This window comes from Chionomys nivalis, chromosome 17 (assembly GCF_950005125.1).
Source record: "Chionomys nivalis chromosome 17, mChiNiv1.1, whole genome shotgun sequence".
Lineage (NCBI taxonomy): Eukaryota > Metazoa > Chordata > Mammalia > Rodentia > Cricetidae > Chionomys > Chionomys nivalis.
In genome coordinates, this window is record NC_080102.1 from 58,650,083 (window position 1) to 58,658,099 (window position 8,017).

An 8,017-nucleotide genomic window follows, 5' to 3' on the forward strand; every position below is an offset into this window, starting at 1 on the left:
TCTTCTTCATCAAATCTCAACTTCTCTGTTTGAAACCCATCATGGCTTCCCCTGGGAGAAAGATATGAAGTTAGAACTTTCACCATGGCCTGCCATCACCTCTCTCTAAGCAGTCCCTCAGCCATTGGAAGCCTTGTGTAGGACACAAACCCATCCACACTTTATTGGAATGCCTTGCATTAGACCTTACGGAATCTTCTTTTTGCCTCTCTCTGCAACCTCAGATTCTTTTTTTTTTTTAAAAAAAAAAAAGATTTATTTATTACGTATACAACATTCTTTCCATGTATGCTTGCAGGCCAGAAGAGGGCACCAGATCTCATTACAGATGATTGTGAGCCACCATGTGGTTGCTGGGAATTGAACTCAGGACCTCTGGAAGAGCAGTCAGTGCTCTTAACCTCTGAGCCATCTCTCCAGCCCTGCAACCTCAGATTCTTTCTCCTTTCATGTCACTGGTATTCAAACCAAACTATCTGCTCCTATCCCCAACTCTGCCAGCCTGTCTCTGGCCTATACCTATGCTGTTCCTCTGTCTATATTTTTCTGGGTTGATTCCTTGTCCTGAGGTCCCAACTTAATAACACCCCCTCAAAGATTTTTCTGGGTCCCCTGGCATCAATCTCCGTCCCCATTATTCTTTCTCTTAAGACATTTGTTTTCTTTGTGGTATTTCTTCAGCTTAGTAGTCACGCTGACTTCTTGTATTGATATTCTAGTGTCTGTCTTGCCAATGTTGGAGCAGGTACAAAGCCTTATTTAAAGTTGTACCTCAGGGTTGGGGTGTGGCTCAGTGCCAGAGACTTCATGTGTGAGGTCCTGGGTTCAGTCCCCATCGAGGCAGTAAATAATAAAGATGAAAATCAACTTGTGAGTCAGTTATTAAAGCTGCCCCCAAGGGCCTCATCCAAGGCCCACCCACCGCAAGTGCTCCATAAAAGCTCAAGAGGGTCACGTGCCTTCTGGGACCACAGCTGGGTAAAGGGAAACTCTGCCTCTCCACCTGTCAGCCCCAGGGGTGGGGAGAGAGGGCCCCTCCTCTGCTTCACCTGCAGCTGGCATCTATGGGTTCCTCTAACAATGTCCCTTTGGGGGTGGGCGGTGGCTGCTGTGGTGGCACCTGCACCTTGACATTGTGGTTTTCCCGGTTTGGGAAGGGAGGATGTTTGGTGAGGAAAACAACTTTTCCACCCTCTTGTGTTTGAGCAGCTGCTCTGCTTTGAGGTTGAGCATCCCTAACTCTCAGGTCTAGAGGGGGAGCCCTTTCACCTTTGTCCCCAGAGCCCAGGGCTGCCAGGAGGCCAGCTGCCTGGCACAGGTCAGCCCTTGCTGAGTTTACAGGTCTTCCTGGGTCTTCCTGGCTTCCTCCTCCCAACCCCACTCTCACCAGCCTGTCCTTACCTCCCAGCCACGCAGCTGGTCTCGGAGTGATGCCAGTGGCCCTTGCCCAGGCTGAAAGGGCTCAGCTGGTCTTTTCCACCCAGGAGAGGGGGAGAGTGGTCCAGGGTGGGGCCAGATCCCACCTCTCAGCTGATGGATGACGGCACCAGCCTCCTGCCGTGTAGGTGGGTGACAGGGAGTGACTAATGTATGAGCTGTGTTGCTAAAAATTAACCCAGGGATCGTGTTTGGTGGAGGGGGTGGGTGTGTGTGGGAAAGGAGCAGGGACTGCAGCATTGTATGGTCGGTATTCCCTGTCCTCCCTCCCTCCTCTTCCTACCAGCCTTCTGCTCTGCCCCAGGCAAGAAGGAGCCCCCAGAAACTCCAGGGAGGAAAGTGGGCTCCACTGAAGGCGTCACGCAAGGCGGGAAAAGGTGTAGCCCATCAGATGAGTTTCTGTCCGAGGTCCCCACAGAGTTGGGCCCCTGTCCCATCTCTCCAGCATAACTTCTCATGCTTGGATCTCCTAGTCCTGCCCCCCCTCCACCTTGGGCCAGAGAAGCGAGGCTTCCTGGAGGAGGGGCATAGAGTTCGGGGTAAAGAGATGGTAAGGAATGGGTTGAGTGTAAAACTGGTAAGACTTACTTGTGAGAGGACGGGGTAGGGGAGGTAAACAAAAAGTGGCATTGACAGCAGGGTCTGAGATGCGTCAGATCACAGGAGGAGGAAGGAGTCCAGTTAGGAGGGATCCAAGTTCCATGCGAATGAGAACATTCCTGTTAAGGTAGGAAAGAGGGGTAGGCTCTTAAAACGTGGTTCAGAGGGCACGGAAAAGGTCCTTGGATACGGAAAAGGGCATTGTTGGCTCACATGAAAGCATCTGCTGAAGAAGTGACTTCATAATACCTTAGGTCCCCCAGAAAACCACACCAGGGACCCCAAGAGCAGAGCCGGATCTAGAAGGTACTTTCTGCTCACCAGATGACGGGGGATGGAGTTGGAGAAATGAGAGACCTAAGGGATTCCCCAAGGTCAAGACAGACGTCAGGTTGTGTCTGGCTGGAGGCTGCCTAGTCCTGCATCAACGAGTGGATGAAATGACCTTAACGAGGAAATGACGAGCTCAGAGAGGCCACAAAGTTCTTGAACAAGGAGACTGAGATGAGACACTTGCAAGCAGGACAGGGTGCTGCTCTCTGGTGGGGACCTGGGAATACTGCACCTTCAGGTCCTGCCCACACGTCTTCTGCTGTGGCCCCTCCACTGTCCGGTTCCACACTCCCAAGAATCATGAACCTTCCTTGTCCTCTAGCCTTTTGTCGGAATCACCCGGCTGTCCTCCTGTCTTGTCTCCCTTACTTCTCCTTACAGCCTACAGACTATCCAGGGAGGAACCCCTACTCCACCTCTGCTCCCTGCCAGCTCACCCAGTGGGAGATCCAATAGTAGAGATGGAAGGCGGCTCTGATCCTGTGGAGGAACAGACAGTAAACATACTTGGATCCCACCAGCATGGTTGAAATCTGAGCGTTTCCAAATTCACTGGGCAGGAGGAGCTTCTGCTTGCCCATCTGCCAGACACTGGACTTTCTACTAGAGAGACCACACCTCCTGGAAGCTGGTCCTTCAAGAGAGAACATGCAAATTCATACAAAAAGTAAAAGTGATACAAATGTTGCCTTTGAGTCTCTTTCTCGACAGCTCCTGTAGAGTCTATAGACTCACTAGCCCATTCCCTGTCCACTTGGCAAGCTTAGGGTGACAGCCCCCACCTACAAAGCAAACTCAGTACTGTCCGGAATTCTTCAGATTCCTCTTTTATGGAAGGCCAGCTCGAACCCTACTTTCTCTGCTCAAACAAGCACCAGCTTGGTGGTTAAAGTGCGGCAGAGAACATTGAACGGCACTTGCAGGCCCCTCCCCATCACCTTCCTTTATCATTCTGGTCTAGGTGCTCAGGGTTGGACCAGGGCATTTGTGTTTTCAAAGTACCCCAAAACAGCAGAGCAGGAGGCACCTGTCCTTCCAGCTACTTGAGAGGCTGGCACAGCAGGATCCCGGGAGCATGGAAGTTTGAAGTCAGCTTGGGCAACATAGAAAGATCCCCAATGATGGAGGTGGAGAGAAGGAGAAAGAACAGGGTCACTTATAATACCAGCACTCCAGAGGCTGAGGCAGGGGGATCTCAACTTTGAGATCAGCCTGAGCTGCATATTGAGATACTATCTCAGAAAGCAAGAAGCAAAATCAAAATCAAAACCAAAAGAAAACCAATCCCCCCAAAATAAAGTAACAAAACCCCACCAGATATTATGTAAGGATGTATGAAAAGGTGTTGCACGTAGGTTACACTAAGTCTCTGAACCCATTCCCACCAACACCGTGAACTGCCAGTACTGACAGAACTAGTGGGGTGTATCTGCCTGGGGAGTGGGAGACCAGGGGACCCACACCTCTCACTGGCGCAGAACCCCTCTATGCTGCTGGCCGCCACTCTCACAGATTGGAAGGCTAGGATACCTTTGGAGACACTGCCATCTCCACTCATGCTAGGTGGTCACAACCTATACGCAGGACATGCAGGGGGCTAGGTGGTGCCAGTGCTTGGGATGTGGTGAGGGGGTGGACACCGGGGAAGAAGCACACAGCAGGTTTACCCATTGAAGGGAAGAAATCAGACTTGTGCTGGCGCCGGGGGTTTGTGCCCCAGCCCCGGCGGGAGAGACTGCAGGGCTGACATGCAAGTTTGGACTTGAGTGGGATGGAATAAAGAGGCGACACCCCAGTAGAGTCAGCTGGGCATCGCCCTCACCACCCTCGCCCACCCTAGCACTGAGAGGCTGACGGCTGAATTGCAGAGGCAGGCTCTCTCCTGGAGGCGGAGCCGCCACGAGCAGGGTGTGGGTGGACATGGGGACTCTGCCTTGTGTTTCACAGGGAGCTGGAAGGAAAGCAGGTGGCGGAGCCTAAGTGAGTAACCGCCGCCCTGCCCTAGCCGATCTCTATGCCTTAGGAAGTCCTGAAATGCGATGCGGTCCTCTCCACCCCTGATGCACCCTTTTTGTCCTTGCACAAGCCAGGCCCTTCTTGCACACCCGGGTCCTTTTTACACACCCGGGCCCGGGCCCTCTTGGCCCAAGTCCACCCGACTCCAAGCTTCCGGTTTGGCCTCCTGCCGCACATGCATCACGTTCTACGTAGGGGATAACCTCCCTCCCACTTACAAGCCCGAGCCTGGAGGCCCCCATCACTGCTTGGCCCTGAGGGGCGAGTCGGGCGTGGGTTGTGGTCCCCGCTGCCTGAGCGGCAGAGCAGCAGAGCGGCGTCGCCCTCTGCTGGCTCACTCGGGCACTGCTCCCCCTAGTCACCAGGCCCCTGGCTTTCAGGCTTCAGAGCCTTCTTTCCTTGATTTTTACTATGTCTAGTTGTTTTTGTTTTTGAGACCGGATCTCACCATACCACCACAGTATATTTTCGGTCTGTTTTCTTTTTAGAATTTTTATTTTATTTTTTTATTTACCATGTCAGTTCTTCCTTCCGCCATATGGGTCCTGGGGATCAACTTCAGGTTGCCACGCTTGGTGGCAAGTACCTTTTCCCCCTGAGCCATCTCACCAGCTCTTTTTTTTTTTTTTTTTTTTTTTTGATTTTTCGAGACAGGGTTTCTCCGTAGCTTTTGGTTCCTGTCCTGGAACTAGCTCTTGTAGACCAGGCTGGCCTCGAACTCACAGAGATCCGCCTGCCTCTGCCTCCCGAGTGCTGGGATTAAAGGCGTGCGCCACTACCGCCCGGCTCTCACCAGCTCTTGCAGCCCGTTTTCTAAGCATATAAAGAAGATAAGTGGGGCCATTTGTATTAAATGCCATTTTGTCCCGCTTTTGTTTTTCTCTGCAGAAGCAGGCAAACTTGTCCTGTCAAATCATTTTGTCTGAGTACCTTCTTCAGCACAACCGTGCAGGAGGGCACACTGCACAGTGTTATGTCCATTCCAGGTCACTGTCCCAAGGAGGACTGGTCTCCAGACCACCTGACTCTGGAGCACACGTGGTGCCCCTCCTCACGCCATGAAGGAAAGGAAGGAGGGGGCGGCCTTTGCTGCTCTGACCTGGCTCTATCCCTAGCCCTGCCCCCTCAGCGTTTTTTCCAGCACACTTGGTATTTCCCGCCAAAGTGTCTTCTGACTCTTCCTCTGTCCCTATGGCCTTTGTCCAGATAGCGACATATTGCCCAGATAGCGACATATCGCCCAGACAGCGACATATCGCCCAGACTCTGCTACTCGGTCATTGAACTCTGGTACTCTCTCGCCATTCCCCACGCTCTTTTTCCCCTACTGTGGCGGTTGCACTTTTTATTAAATAGTATTCTGGCTTTTTTTTTTTTTGACTGTGTCCTTATGTAACTCTGGCCGAAACCAACATGTAATAGATGAACTTGGTTGGCCTTGAACTCACAGAGATCCTCGTGCCTCTGGAGTGCTAGGGTTATAGTAGGCACATGTCACTGTGCTTAGTGCTTTGGATGTTTGTATGTGTGCGTGTTCATGTATGTACATGCCTGTGGGTGCACCTGCGTGTGTGTGTGTGACCAGAGGTCAATGCTGGGTCTCTTTCTCAATTATTTTCCCCATGCCCCATGCCCAGGCTTTCTGAGAGCTTCATTTGATCTCTCTGGTTCCTAGGAAGTGATCTGGTACCCAATAGGCCAACAGACCCAGTTTCTCGCATCCAAAAGGCAACAATGCCACTTATGGCCAATAGAGGGCACTACGACACAGCTCCTGAGTAACCTCTAGACCCTAGGAAGAGAAATTACAAAGCCCATAGACTTCTCTCTCCTCACTCTGAGTGTTCCCAGCGCTGGAACCAGCAAGTCCTCTCCTCCCTCCTCCAGCTAATCTGTCCTGGTGGCAGCCTGGAGCTGGCATGCCCTGCCCATATCACCCAGCAGCAAGCTCTGTTGCCTGAGGTCAGAGTACCCTGTCCAAGGCTTGGACACACCCCTTAGCAGCTGATGCCCCAGAGGATCACACCCTGTCCCTGGCTCTGCAGCGGGACAGCAGTGACCGGAGTGCTGCTAGCTCCAGGCTTGCTGTGAGGTCGGAACAGGACATTAGCGAAGTGGAAGATACTCCCTCACTGTTGCAAGGCCAAATGAAGGTGGGTTTGTGGAAGGGATTAAGGCGGTGCAGGAGAAAGAAGTTAAAAATAACAAATGGCTTTCACCAAGCGTTTATTAGGAGCCAAGGCTGAGGAAAGTGATCCGCAAATATTGTCTAATTATAGCCAACACTTACACAGTGCTGACCTCGGGCCAGGAGCTCTTTAAGTACCTCATGCATACAAACTGCTCAGATCCTCATGACTCAGGGAGAAAAGCACTAATCCTGATCTGCTTCTACACAGGAAAGGAAGACTTGCAGACCACTCAGCACACAGGGCTGGGGGAAAGCCAGAGTAATTTGCTGGAATGTGCTCTTAAGTCACAACCACATCTCAAAGAATATATCCTTCTACTGCAAATAGTAAAGCCCAGGGTCGGAGAGATGGCTTGATGGTTAAGAGCACTGACTTCTTCCAGAGGACCCGGGTACAGTTCCCAGCACCCATATGGCAGCTCACAACTGCCTATAACTCTAAGATTGGACACTCTCACACAGACATACATACAAGCAGAATACCAATGCACGTTTTTAAAAACAGCAAATAGTAAAGTGCACCAGAAGTATACTGTGAGCAAGTGTATCTGACCAGACTACCCACCTGCTGCACTGTACCCCAAGCTCTACCTCCCATCCCCACAGGAGGAGGAAAGCGGTGGGAACTGGCACAGGGTCTGTCTAGAGGACCAAGATCAGATTCAATCAAGGCAGAGCCTAGGGGGTGAGAGTGTCAGTTCATGGAGGAGAGGATGCCCATCTAAGCAGGCTGGTTGGCTGTGTAGCTGTCCTCGGTGGTTCCTCTAGATCCTCAGCTCTTCCCACACCTTTGAGGTGCTGCCCTGACTGGAGGAAATGAGAACAGTCCCAACCCTACCACAGCAACCCCCAACTCACCTTCTAACTTCTGGCTTGTTATATAATCCGCTCTCTGTCCACTCTTGGAGATAGTCATGGCTCAGCAGAAAGGGCTGGGGGCATGATGAACAGTTCTTAGGACCATCGGGACCGCCAGGTGCTTTTTAAGTGACCTGAGGGCCTTCCTGGGAGGTGGCTCTGCCTTCCTACAGGAAACAGTCCCAAAGTGGCTCTGTGTTTGGACATTTATGGTGTGAGCTGAGGGCCTGGTGGATCACCTGGCTTACAGCCTGCACGGCAGCAGTGAAGAGCCACTCAGTCCTCCTGGAAGACCCACAACTGGGTCTTCTCCACAGCAAGCGCTTGAATGCCATCAGCACATCTGGGCACGTTGCTCTTCTGGGTTCTCTGCCAAGGCCTCTCGGGTGAAGAGGAAGGGGTTCTGGCCATATGGTAAGGACAGAGGTCTCAGGCTCCGGAATCCCATCACCATAACCACCGAGTCACTGCTGTGTGACCCCCACCCCTAGACAGAAGGAAGCACCCACGCACTCTGATGCCCACTGGAGAGGCCAGAGCCAAACACGCCCTCTAGGGATCAGACGCTAATGTTTATTCCTG

The 8,017-nt window shown here is 52.1% G+C and overlaps 1 long non-coding RNA gene across 1 annotated transcript; it reads right to left on the reverse strand.

The window, feature by feature from the left end:
- Window positions 1-2,518, reverse strand: LOC130888347 (uncharacterized). Its single transcript, XR_009058462.1, has 3 exons — window positions 2,359-2,518; window positions 2,026-2,156; window positions 1-51 (listed from the first exon to the last, which is right to left on the reverse strand). It is a non-coding gene; the product is annotated as an uncharacterized LOC130888347 (long non-coding RNA).
- Between the last annotated feature and the right edge of the window lie 5,499 nt (window positions 2,519-8,017).